The following is a 14,100-nucleotide window of genomic DNA, read 5'->3' on the forward strand; positions in this document are numbered from 1 at the left end:
CAAGTCTCCAGCTTCCAGGCGCTGATGACCCTATTGCGTTGTGTTCCCAAGGCCACGTCTGCTCCCCCTGGTTGCTGTGAACGATCTAGCCCAACGTCTTTGCAGGACGTCAAGGGATTCTCCACAGTACCCTGGAGAACATTTATCCCTTAACCAATTACCCCAGAGCAGGTTATTTCCCCGTTATCACAGCTGTTTGTGCCTTATGCAAAATGGGAGCTGTTTGTCCCACGTAAGTACATCAGAAACAGAAGCAGGAGTGGGCCATTCAGCCCATCATGCTTGTTCGGTCCTTTCACTGGCCTTTTACCTCAGTACCACTATCAGTCTCTGCCTTGAATGTACCTCGTATCCCTGTCTCCACACCTCCTTGGGGTGGGATCTTCCAAAGCTTCACCACCTGCCCCCAGAACGCTCTATGCAAAAGATGCATTTCACTGTGTGTTTAGATGTACATGTGGCTAATAAAGAAATCTTATCTTATCTAAATAGCTGAACGGTTGTTCTGAATCTGTAATCGCTGGTTCTAGACTCCCAACCAGAAGAAACGTCAATTCCCTGTCAAGACCCGTCAGAACTGTGTGCATTCCTATGAGATAACTGATCATGCTTCTATTCTCAACCGTTCTTTTGTCTGAGTCTGCAGACACCATCGCCCCGCGTGTCCTTCCCTCTCTCCGGTCCTCCACCCCGACACTGGCTCTCTCTTCCCCTCCCCAACTTTTCTCTTCATCTTAAAGCTTATTTCTTCCCATTTCTGTTCGGAAGCTCATCAACCTGATATGTTAACCCCACTTCTCTTTCCACGGAAGCTGACTGACCTGCTGAGTGTTTTCAGCAACCTCTGATTTTTTAACTATCCTCCCTTCCTCCAGCCCTCTCTCCCTTGGCTGTCCATCCAGCTTCCCCCTTACATCTGTCTCTGCAGACAGCTCCCTATGGCATCGGTTCTAAATTACCCCGGTTCTATATTACCCCTCTCTACCTCCCTAACTTTAGGTACTCCAGGGGTTTCTCCTGAACCCCCTGCAGAATTAGTTTGTCCATCTGATATTTACAAACCTCTGGATTTGATTTCCTCCAGGTGGAAACATCTCCGTATCTTCCCAAAGAATCCCTTTCCAGATCTTAAAGATGTCTATCAGTCACTCAGCCTTCCCCTGCCTAGAGAAAGAGGACTTGCCGCTGTCATGCGTGACGAATGATCCCGTCAGTCCCTGATGTTCTATTTTCCCCCTCAAGGCTCCTTGGGCCCCAAGAGGCTGAGAACTTCCTCCAACCTCATCTCGTGCGCTGTCAGCCTAACCCCTTGGTTCAGCAGCTTCTGGAGGGAATGGGAGGTGAGTGTGATTTGTATCACAAGCGTCGAATTAATGTGAATTTCTTTGGGATGTGGGCATCGTTCATGAGGCCAGCATTTATCGCCCATCTCTTACCCTCCCCCCTTTGAGAAGGTGGGGGTGAGCTGCTTTCTCGAACCACTGTAGTCCTTCTGGTGAAAGTGCTCCCATAGAGCTGGTGGGGAGGGAGTTCCAGGGTTTACAACCAGTGCCAATGAAGGAACAGTGAGGTATTTCCAAGTCAGGGTGGTGTGGGACTCGGAGGGGAAATTTGTAAATTAGATTGGTAAATTGGTTTATTATTGTCACATGTACCGAGGTCCAGTGAAAAACTTTGTTCTGCATGCCATCCATACAGATCATTTCATTACTCAGTGCATTGAGGTAGTACAAGGGAAAACAATAACAGAATGCAGAATAAAGTGTTACAGTTACAGTGAAAGTGCAGTGCAGGCAGACAATAAGGTGCAAGACCATAATGAGGTAGATGGTGAGGTCAAGAGTCCATCTTATCGTACGAGGGAACTGTTCAATAGTCTTATAACAGCGGGATTGAAGCTGTCCTTGAGCCTGGTGGTACGTGCTTTCAGACTTTCCCCTGCACCTGCTACATCACGGTTTGGTACGACAATTCAAGTGCACAGGAATGTAAGAAGCTGCAGAGAGACTCAGCCCAATACACCACGGGCACATCCCTCCCCACCATCGGGAGTATCTACAGGAGGCGCTGCCTCAAGAAGGCAACATCTGTCATCAAAGCTCCCCACCATCCGGGCCATGCCATCTTCTCACAGCTCCCATCAGGCAGGAGGTACAGAAGCCCGAAGTCCCACACCACCAGGTTCAGGAACAGCTCCTTCCCTTCAACCATTCGGTTCTTGAACCAACCGGCACAACCCCAATTACTGCCTCAGTACAGCAACACTGGGACCACTGATCACTTTGCACTAAATAGACTTTGTTTTTTTTTGTTCTAATTCTGTTCTTTCTTGTAAAAATTGTGTATAATTTATGTTTAATCTATGATTTTCTTGTGATTGCTGCTTATCTGATGTTCTGTGCCTGTGATGCTGCTGCAGGTAAGTTTTTCACTGCACCTGCACACATGGACTTGTGCAGATGACGATAAACCCAGCTTTGATTTCTTTGATTTGACATCTTGTCCCTCCTGGTCACAGAGGTGGTGGGTTTGAGAGGTGCTGTTGGCAGTACAGGGACTTGTTTGATGATTTTGGTCAGCTGGAGGTCCCTTCTATCCCCAGCCAGGAACAGAAGCTCAGTATTTGCAGTCGAGAGAGCCCTTTTCCCCAGGCCAGTCCACGGGATAAGTCAGCCTCCCCTCAAGTCTCCAGGGCCCTGAGGAGTGTTGTTGAACAGAGAGACCTTGTGCTACAGGTACGTCTTCCCCAAAAATGGAAACACAGGTAGACAGGTGGTGAAGAAGATCTGTAACATGGCCAAGGCACTGAGTACACAAGTTGGGACATCATGTTCCAGCTGTACAAGACGCCCCATTACAGGAGAGATGTAACTAAGCTGGAGAGGGGGCGGAAAAGATTCACAAGGATATTGCCGGGACTGGAGGGTGTGAGTCATGGGGAGAGATTAGATAGGTTGGGACTGTTCTCCCTGGAGTGAAGGAGGCTGACAGGTGACAAATGATAGAGGTTTATAAAATCATGAGAGCTATAGGCGAGATGGCCAGAGTCTGCTTCCCAGGGCAGGGGTGGCTAAACCTAGAGGGTATACATTTAAGGTGAGAGGGAGATTTAAAGGGTCTTTCACACCAAGGGTAGTTGGTGTCTGGAACGAGCTGCCGGAGGGGGAGGTGGAGAAACGAACAGTAACAACATTTCAGAGGCACCTGGACAGGTACCGGAATGAGCCGGGCACAGAGGGAGGGAATTAAGTGGGATTAGTATCGATAGGCATGATGGTCGGCATAGATACGGTGGGCTGAAGGGCCTGTTTCTCTGTTCTACACATCCATTACTCTATGACTTTACTTGTGCAGGCCAGGTGACAGCCGAACAGTTGTGGCGATTTGTGAGAGAAGGTTCCAGAAGCAGAGGCCCTCAGGTCCTTTTGCAGGTAAAATAATAATGGAAGGGTGAGTGCTCAAGGAAGGGGAAAACCCCATGTGTCCCATGGATCCCAATGCACATTCCGGGAATCCCACCATTCCATGTAAATTCGGCATGTCCCCGATGACCCTCACCAATTTTTACCGATGCATTCATCCAGATGCATCACGGCTTGGTACGGCAACTGCTCTGCCCAGGACCGCAAGAAACTGCAGAGAGCTGTGGACACAGCCCAGCGCGTCACAGAAACCAGCCTCCCTTCCTTGGTCTACACTTCTCACTGCCTCGGTAAAGCAGCCAACATAATCAAAGACCCCACCCACCCCGGACACTTTCTCTTCTTCCCCCCTTCCATCGGGCAGAAGATACAAAAGCCTGAAAGCACGTACCACCAGGCTCAAGGACAGCTTCTATCCTGCTGTTATAAGACTATTAAACGGACCTCTCATATGATAAAGATGAACTCTCGATCTCCCAATATACCTCGTCGTGGCTCTTGCACTTTATTTGTCCACCTGCACTGCACTTTCTCTGTAACTGTAACACTATGTTCTGCATTCTATTCTCCTTTTGTACTCCCTCAATGTACTTACGTATGTAATGACCTGTCTGGACAGTACACAAGACCAAAATCTTTTCACTCTATCTCGGTACACGTGACAATAACAAACCAACTACCAACACCATTCCCACCGTCCCGCAGACATTGACCATCCTTGTATCTCTTCTTTCCCTCTAGCAGTCCCTGGGGATGGAGGGTGATTTTCTTCTACTCCAGTTCTGTGGGTGCTGAGGTGGCTGTTGAGACCAGTGTTGGAACTGCAAAGCCTTCCACAGATGGGGCAGGAGGGGCTGAGGGGGCAGTTGGTGCCCTCCTTCTGCTCCGTGAGCTCCTGAGGCATGGACTTGAGGTTGTCAATCCCATCCCAAGTGCTCCTTGTCCACCACGAGTGGCTGTGGGCCAGAGATTCCCAGGAGTCTCTGTGGTGTCCAAGGAGAGAGCAGTGGAAAGGATGAGCAGAGTCAAGTTCCTGGGTGTCAACATCTCAGAGGATCTATCCTGGGCCCAGCACATTGATGCAATCACGAACAATGCATGCCAGCGGCTCTAATTTATTAGGAGTTTGAGGAGATTCGGCATATCACCAAAGGCTCTTGCAAATTTCTACAGATGTACAGTGCAGAGCATTCTGACTGGTTGCATCACCACCTGGTATGGAGGCTCCATGCACAGCCAGCTCCATCACGGGCACAATCCTCCCCACCATCGAGGACATCTTCAAGAGATGGTACCTCAAGAAGGCGGCATCCATCACTAAGGATCCTCACCACCCGGGACATGCCCTCTTCTCGTTACTACCATCGGGGAGGAGGTACAGGAGCCTGAAGACCCACACTCAACCATTCAGGAACAGCTTCTTCCCCTCCGCCATCAGATTTCTGAACGGTCCATGAACCCATGAACACTATCTCATTATTCCTCTTTTGCACTATTTATTTATTTTGTAATTTATAGTCATTTTTATGTCTTTATGTCTTGCACTGTGCTGCTGCCACAAAACAACACATTTCACTACATATGTCAGTGATACTAAACCTGATTCTGAGTCTGAAGCCTGATTCTGAGTCAGTGGGGACGTTGTATTCTTCGAGGAGGCTTTGAGAACTTCCTTGGATCGTTCCCTCTGCCCTGGTATCTCTTCCCATGAGAGAGCTCAGAATAGACAGTCTGTTTACAGCCGGCGATAGACTGAGAGGAACACAGGAGCCAATCTGCGCACAGCCAACTCAGTACTGAGCAATAACAGCCCGGGTTGGCCCCAGGATATTGGGCAGATCTCTTCTGCTCTGCTTTGAAGTAGTGGCCGCGGGATCTTTAACATCCACTTCAGCAGGTACCTCAATTAAAAGACAGCACCTCTGACCCTGCAGCACTCCCCCAGAACTGCACTGGGTTCTTGCACTGAAATTACAGACCGTCCCCAGGTTACGGATTCCTGACTTACGGACACCTTCACATACGATCGAGCTCCCAGAACATTTTTAAATTCAGAAGATAATTTTAAGGAAGTTCTATTATTCTCCAATCCCTTTCACAGAATTAGCATTAAGGAATCTGTAGGTAAAAGCTCTGAAGCTATCAACCTGTTCACACACCCGGTGATGTTCCTGGATGAAGGAGTTCAGGATCAGAATCAGGTTTATTATCACTGACATATGTCGTGAAATGTGTTGTTTTGCGGCAGCAGCACAGTGCAAGACATAAAGTTACTATAAGTAAGTTAAAAAATAAATAGTGCATAAAAGAAGGAATAATGAGGTAGTGTTCATGGGTTCATGGACCGTTCAGAAATCTGATGGTGGAGGGGAAGAAGCTGTCCCTGAATTGTTGAGTGTGGGTCTTCAGGCTCCTGTACCTCCTCCCCAATGGTAGTAACGAGAAGAGGGCATGTCCCGGGTGGTGTGGGCCCTTAGTGATGGATGCCGCGTTCTTGAGGCACCGCCTCTTGAAGATGTCCTCGATGGTGGGGAGGGTTGTGCCCGTGATGGAGCCGGCTGAGTCTACAACCCTCTGCAGCCTCTTGCGATCCTGTGTATTGGAGCCTCCATACCAGGCGGTGATGCAACCAGTCAGAATGCTCCAACGTACATCTGTAGAAATTTGTAAGAGTCTTTGGTGACGTACCGAATCTCCTCAAACTCCTAACAATGTAGACTGGGACAGAGTTCTGCTGTTCCCAGGCTGTAGGCTGACCTACACCGGTGATAAGGCTTCATTTCCCCTGGGATCCCCTCACCCGTAGAAGGTGCAATGGAGAACGAGAGCAGGAAGCAGTTTGGAAAGGTAGGCCCGTTGTTGTTCTTGTTGCTGTGGTGAGTTGATGGGCCTATTGATTAGCTAATTGGATAATTAGGCAGCAGCTGCCAATAAAAAGAAATCAGGGTCAGATGGAGCGGCCATTGTGGGAGTGGACAGTGTTGGAGTGGGGAGCTGAGGCTTTGGATAAAGAGGCTTCGGCGTGAAGAGGTGTAGTAGGTGAGCGGAGGCTTCTGGTAGGTTCTCCTTCTTTCTCTGTTATTTGTGTTTTTCTGAACAGTGGGAATGGCAGTCGGGGCAGGGGTCTGCTCCTCCTGTAGGATGTGGGAAGTCAGGGAGACCTCCAGTGTCCCTGAGGACCACACCTGCAGGAAATGCGTCCAGCTGCAGCTCCTTACAGACCGCGTTAGGGAGCTGGAGCTGCAGCTGGATGAACTCCGGATCATTCAGGAAGCTCAGGAGACGATAGGCAGGAGTTACCAGGAGGCAGTTACATCTCAGGTCCGGGATGTAGGTAGTTGGGTGACCGTTAGGGGAGGGAAAGGGAACAGACAGTCGGTACAGGACACCCCGGTGACTGTTTCCCTTGATAACAGGTATATCATTTTGGATGCTGTTGGAGGGGATGAATCACCGGTGGAGAGCCACAGCAGGCCAGGTCTCTGGCACAGAGTCTGGGTCTTTGTCTCCGAAGGGACGGGGTGGGGTGGGGGGAGAGGATTGCGATATTGATAGGGGATTCGTTGGTTAGGGGGACAGACAGGAAATTCTGTGGACAAGAACAAGACTCTCGGATGGTACGTTGCTTCCCAGATGACAGGGTCAGAGACGTCTCGGATCGAGTGCACAGCATTCTTTGGGGAGAGGGGGAGGAGCCAGAAGTCGTGGTGCACATTGGCGCCAACGACATGGGTAAGACAAGGGATGAGGTCCTGAAGAGTGAGTATTGGGAGTTAGGAAGGAAGCTAATAGGACCTCAAGGGTGGTAATCTCCAGATTGCTCCCTGTGCCACATGTCAGGGAGGGAAAGAATAGGAAGGTACGGCAGACAAATGAGTGGCTAAAGATTTGGGGCAGGGGGCAGGGGTTCAGAGTTGTGGATCATTGGGATCTCTTCTGGGGTAAGTATGACCTGTACAAAAGGAACGGGTTACACCTGAACCGGAGAGGGGCCAACGTCCTTGCAGGCAGGTTTGCTGGAGCTGTTGGGGAGGGTTTAAACTGGGTTGGCAGGGGATGGGAAACAGAGTGTCAGATTAGAGGATGGATCAGTCAGTGTAGAAGTAGATGCGATGTGTACAGAGAAGGTGAGGAAGGATAGGCAGGGGACGGGGCATAAATGCAGTCAGTTAGATGGGTTGAAATGTGTTGACCTTAATGTGAGAAGTGTTAAGAATATGGGTGGTGAACTCAGAGCACAGATCAGTATGTGGAATTACGATGTTGTGGCCATTACAGAGACTTAGCTGTCGCAAGGGCAGGAATGGCTGCTTGAGGTTCCAGGGTTTAGATGTTTCAAAAGGGATAGGGAAGGTGGTAGAAGGGGTGGGGTGGTATTGCTAATCGGAGGTAACATCACAGCTGTAGGAAGGGAGGACATCACAGAAGGATTGTCTACTGAGTCAGTGTGGGTGGAAGTCAGAAACAGGAAGGGAGCGATCACTCTGTTGGGAGTATTCTATTCTATAAGCCCCCAACAGCAACCGGGACACTGAGGAACAGATCGGGATGCAGATTTTGGAAAGGTGCAAAAATAACAGGGTTGTTGACATGGGTGACTTCAACTTCCCTAATACCTCCTTAGTGCAAAAGGTTTAGATGGGGCAGAATTTGTTAGGTGTGTACAGGAAAGATTCCTGACACAGTATGTAGACAGGCCAACTAGAGGAGAGGCCATGCTGGATCTGGTATTAGGCAATGAACCTGGTCAGGTGAAAGACCTCTCAGTGAGCGAGCATTTCAGGGTTAGTGATCACAGCTCCCTGACCTTTAGCATAGCCGTGGACAAAAATAGGAGCAGACATTATGGGAAAGTGGTTAATTGGGGGAGGGCAAATTACGATGGTATTAGGCAAGAATTTGGGAGCATAAAACGGGGAACAGATGTTCTCTGGTAAATGCACCGCAGAAATGTGGAGGTTGTTTAGGAATCACATACATGGGGTTCTAGATAAGTTTGTCCTGCTGAGACGAGGAAAGGGTATTAGAGGGTGAAGGAACCATAGTTAACAGGGGAGGTGAAAGGTTTAGTCAAGAGGAAGAAGGAAATGTATTTAAGGTTTAGGATGCAGAAATCAAATAGGGCTCTTGAGAGTTATCAGGTAGCCAGGAAGGAGCTTAAGAAGGGACTTAGGAGAACTAGAAGGGGACATGAGAAGGCCTTGGCAAGTAGGGTTAAGGAAAATCCTAAGGCATTCTACACGTATGTGAGGAACACGAGGATGACTAGGGTGAGGGTAGGACCGCTCAGGGATAAGGGGGGAAAATGTGTCTGGAGGCGGAGGAGGTTGGGGAGGTCCTTAATGAATATTTTGCTTCAGTGTTCACCAGAAAGGGGCTTAGACGAATGTGAGGTTAGTGTAGAACAGGCAAATGTGTTGGAGCATGTTGAGGGTAAGAAAGAAGCAGTGTTGGAGCTACTAAAAAGCATTAGGATAGATAAGTCCCTGGGGTCAAACAGGATATACCCCAGGTTACTATGGGAAGCAAAGGAAGAGATTGCTGGAGTGTTAACAATGATCTTTGAGTCCTTCCTGGCCTCAGGAGTGGTACCGGAGGATTGGAGGATGGTAAATGTTGTTCCATTGCTCAAGAAAGGTAAAAGGATAATCCTGGGAATTATAGACCAGTGAGTCTTACATCCGTGGTGGGCAAACTATTGGAGAGGATTCTTGGGGACAGGATTTATGACCATTTGGAGAAGCGCAGTATTATTATGGACAGTCAACATGGCTTTGTGAAGGGCAGGTCGTGCTTCACGAACATAAAAGAGTTTTTTGAGGAAGTGACAAGACAAATTGATGAAGATAGTGCAGTGGATGTGGTGTATATGGATTTTAGCAAGGCGTTTGACAAGGTTCCCCATGGTTGGCTCATTCAGAAAGTCATGAGGTATGGGATCAGTGGGAAATTAGCTGTGTGGGTTCAAAATTGGCTTGCTCACAAAAGACAGAGGGTAGTTGTAGAAGGGGAGTATTTGACCTGGAGATCAGTGACTAGTGGTGTTCCTCAGGGATCTGTTCTGGGACCCCTGCTCTTTGTGATTTTTATAAATGATTTGGATGAGGAAGTGGAAGGAGGGTTGGGACGTTTATAGATGACACGAAGGCTGGTGGTGTAGTAGATGGTGAAAAAGGTTGTCGTAGGTTGCAACGGGATTTAGACAGGATGCAGAGCTGGGCAGAGAAGTGACAGATGGAGTTCAGTCCGGAGAAGTGTGAAGTGATACACTTTGGAAGAACAAACTTAAAGGCAGAGTACATGGTTAATGCAGGATTCTTAGCAGTGTGGAGGAACAGAGAGAGCTTGGGGTCCAAGTACATGGATCCCTCAAAGTTGCCTCACAAGTGGATAGGATAGTTAAGAAGGTGTATGGTGTGCTGGCCTGCATTAGACGGGGGATTGAGTTCAAGAGCCGAGAGGTAATGTTGCAGCTTTATAATACTCTGGTTAGACCACACATGGAATATTGTGTTCAGTTCTGGTCACCGCATCATAGGAAGGATGTGGAAGCTTTGGAGAGGGTGCAGAAGAGATTTACCAGGAGGCTGCCTGGGTGGGAGAGCATGTCTTATGAGGAGAGGCTGAGTGAGTTAGGGCTTTTCTCTTTGGAGCGATGGAGGATGAGAGGAGATTTGATAGAGGTGTATAAGATTACAAGAGGCATAGGCAGAGTGGACAGCCAGCATCTATACCCCAGGGAGCAATGGCCAATACTAGAGGTCACCCATTTAAGGTGCATGGAGGAAAGTTCAGGGGAGATGTCAGAGGCAGGTTTTTATACACAGGGGTGGTGTTAGGGGCCGATACGACAGGGTCATTTAAGAGACTATCAGATAGGCACATGGATGAAAGAAAAGTAGAGGGTTCTGGGAGGTGAAGTGGAGAGGGGGATAGATTGAGTGGGGATAAGGGTTATATAGGTCGGCACAACATGGTGGGCTGAAGGGCCAGTACTGTGCTGGACTGTTCTATGTTCTATGAAATGGATGTCTGTGCTTCTGTTCAAGACCACGGTGCGGGAGGAGAGGCGAGGGAGGGGGGCGCACCCCTGGGCTAATAAACGGCCGCACCCTGTGGTAAATGGAATGCGCAGGGATGCTCAGAAACAGCAGGAACGCGCAACGCTGATCCTCAACGCAAACCCACTGCCCGACCTCAACGACAGCGCGGGCCGGGAGGGTCCACGGAGGTTCCTGGTCCCGGGATCGGTGGATGGCCGGAAAACAGCCGGTGGCAGGAGGAAGCTGGTAGGGTCTGGGGTTCCATGGGAGGGGAGGGGAGAGAGGGAAGAGGGAGGGAGGAAAGTGATGTGGTGGGAGGGGAGGGGAGAGGGAGGGAGGTGGAAGGGGAGGGAGGGAGAGGGGAGAGGGAGATAGAGGAGGAGGGAGGCGAGGTGGAGGGGAGGGGGTGGTGGGAGGGGAGGGAGGAATGGAAGGCAGGAGGAGGGGAGCGAATGGGAGCTGGGGAGGGAGAGGGTGTGAGGGAGGGAGAGGGTGTGAGGGAGGGAGAGGGAGGCGTGGCGGTGGCAGGGGAGGGAAGGTGGTAGGACGGAAGGGAGGGGTGGGAGAGAATGGGAGCTTGAGGGGGTGAAGGAGGGGAGGGAATAGGATGGGAGGAGGTGAGGGATGGGGAGGGGAAGGTGGGAGAGGAGTGGAGGAGTGAGAAACAGGGAAGGGGAGGGAGAGGAGGGGAGGGAATGGGGGGTGGGAGAGGAGAGGAGGTGGAGAGTGTGGATGATCAGGGAGAGGGTGTCCGGTGAACATAACCAACACCTCTTCAGCAGAGACCAGCTGGACACAGTTCAAGGTGCTACTGTAGTCCCCACTGATACTGCCAGAGCGATCCAGAGGGAGCGCCGCATTGTCACAGGAGCCGCCTTTTGGATGAAATCTTGAACCAAGACCCTGCCGGTCCTCACACAGGCATGAGAACAATGCCACAGAGCAGTTCAAAAACAGATTCCTCCTTCAGTCCATCACTCCCTCAGTACTGCCTCAGTACCTCCCCTTTTTTTTGTACAAAACATTTATTCGTTAAAAACACTACAAAAAACAACCAACAGCAAATACACTACACCTAGGACAGAAAGAAGCAACCTGGCCAAAACCAATACCCGCGCAACGCTACGCCCGCTATCGCAACACACAACACTTCATACCAAAATCACATCGGTCTCATCCATGACACACGCGATCCCCTGAGGGGCCCACCGAGCGTGGAACTCGGCCCCAGTACCGCCCCTTTTTTTTATATAATAAACGTTTATTCACTAAAAGCACTACAAAAGGCAACCAGTGTCAATACATGACATCTAATACAGGAAAGAAGAAACTACGCAACGACATACTACGGTAGAGAATGCAAACTAATACTACCGAAACACACACGCGACTCTACACCCGTCAACACGACACTTCAAATAAGAATCGCGTCCGTACCGTCCACGACACACGCGATCCCCTGAGGGGCCCACCGAGCGCGGAACTCGGCTAGGGTGCCCGCGGAAACCGCGTGCTCCCTCTCTAGACGCACCCGCGTGCGCACGTAAGCGCGGAAGACGGGCAGGCAGGCCGACCTGCCGGGACCCTCGGCCGCCCGCCGCCCAGTACCGCCCCTCCCACAGTGTGACCCCCCCCCTCAGTACCGCCCCTCCCAGAGACAAGACAAGACATCTGGGTCACTGATACCCAGAGGTGAGCAACCCTGTCCTTACCAGTGCGTGCAACCCCTCCAGATACAGAATGAACCCACCTCCCGATAGCTGGAGCCACACTGCGCCACTGCTTCTGACATCCTTAAAGTGGAATTACCCCGTGATAAAGTCTCTCTGACAGGGAACATTTGGCCATCCACCCTGTACCTGCTCTGTGAACGAGACCCATTCACAGACTCTCTCCTCAGAGACCTGCAACATTTCTCCATCTTTTGTGAAAGTCCCTATTGACCCAGCTCCCACTGCCCCTTCAAACACCGTCCCCGATCTCAGCAACCCACCGTGGAGAAACGTTCTCCCCCTCCCCTCTCTGGATCTTTCCCAATCCCCCTTCACACAGCATCCCCTGCCCTTCCCTCCTGGAGGATGTGACTGAATGTTACATCCTGTGTAACAGTGTGCGGGGAGCTTCAGTAACCCAATGTTACTGAACTAATGCAACCTTGCACATTTAGGGAAAGGAATCTTTCTGTAAGAGTTTGGCCATCACACTTACCGTGTTGTTGTCTTCACTGCAGTGTGATGTTTTCTGGAGGGGTATCAATGTCACAGTCACAGTCCCTGTGACACAATGGGGACAGGATGCTGAACATTGGAAACTGGCCAGGCATCTTTTGAGACTGTCCCTTAATGTCCTCACACTGTTTACAACCCAGGACAGTGGTGACGATGCTAAGCCCACGGAACTGGCTGGACACTTACCACCATGAACCAATCACAGCAACAGAGTCGGCCGGTGAAAAAGGGGATTGGAAAAAGTCCGGTCTTGTTGGATCCAAAACTGCAGGAAGATGCAGTGTTAACCTGGGCAAACACCCATATTAAATGTTATTCACAGGGTCCCAGTGCATCACGCCCATCCCGGGAGTGTGTGACGGGACGGTGTGGAGGGAGCTTCACTCCGTGTCTGACCCCGGGAGTGTGTGATGGGACAGTGCAGAAGGAGCTTCACCCTGTGTCTGACCCCAGGAGTGTGTGATGGGACATTTCTCCTGGCAGATATCCCCCTGATTTTCTGTTCTGTAGTTCCCTGTTGGACGGTGATTCTGCCAGAGACAGAGACAGAGGAAAACGGAGAACAAACCACAGAAGACAAGGCAACCCTGACGCACTGCGCACACGGAGGAGGGAATGAGGTTCAAAAGGGGTTCAGTTAAAACTCATCCTCTTCAAGAGCAGATTCAGTGATTGCCTTTGTCTAACTCCCAGTGATCCGGACGTGCCCTTACACTCAGCAGTGACGCTTGGAGCAATGTGAATATTGCTGAGGTTGTCCCTTGGCAGAGCTGGTGGTCTGTGGGACTTACTGATCTCCAGCTTCCAGTTTCCACAGATCCAGAGCTTCCCAACACTGCCCAGATGTGGAGATGTGGATAGTCCACCACACCCAACCTCTCTCTGCTCGTACCCGTTGCTGCTGAATATTCAGTTTTGTTTTGCCCGTGCTGGCATCTAATTCCACTCCCCCTCCCACCGGAAACCAAAGGCAGGAAAAAAAAATCTAATCATCAGTCCCAAACTCATCCAGGAAGCAGCAAAATCCGGCAGCATAAGTGGAGCACAGAGAGAGGCCCTTCAGCCCACTGAGTCCATGCTGACCAGCAAAGCACTGATCCCATTTCACTCTCCCCACACTCCCATCAACTCCCCCCAGATTCTACCCCTCACCCACACACTGGGGGCCATTTACAGTGGCCAGTTAACCCACCGACCCTGCACGTCTTTGTGAAACTGGAGCACCTGGCGGAAACCCACGCAGACACAGGAAGAACGTGCAAACTCCACACAGACAGCGCCGGGGGTTGGGATCGAACCTGGGTCTCTGGGGCAGTGAGATAGCAGTACTACCCGCTGCACCACTGTATCTTGTGGATGTTAGAAAGGCTTTAGGGTGTCAGGCAGTAAGTGACTCACCGGACCACC

The 14,100-nt window shown here is 50.5% G+C and overlaps 1 long non-coding RNA gene across 1 annotated transcript; it reads left to right on the top strand.

The window, feature by feature from the left end:
* Positions 1–1,279: 1,279 nt before the first annotated feature.
* LOC127571253 (uncharacterized) lies at positions 1,280–10,483 on the top strand. Its single transcript, XR_007956463.1, has 3 exons — positions 1,280–1,340; positions 3,355–3,431; positions 10,472–10,483. It is a non-coding gene; the product is annotated as an uncharacterized LOC127571253 (long non-coding RNA).
* Positions 10,484–14,100: the final 3,617 nt, after the last annotated feature.

Source organism: Pristis pectinata, chromosome 6, assembly GCF_009764475.1.
Source record: "Pristis pectinata isolate sPriPec2 chromosome 6, sPriPec2.1.pri, whole genome shotgun sequence".
NCBI lineage: Eukaryota > Metazoa > Chordata > Chondrichthyes > Rhinopristiformes > Pristidae > Pristis > Pristis pectinata.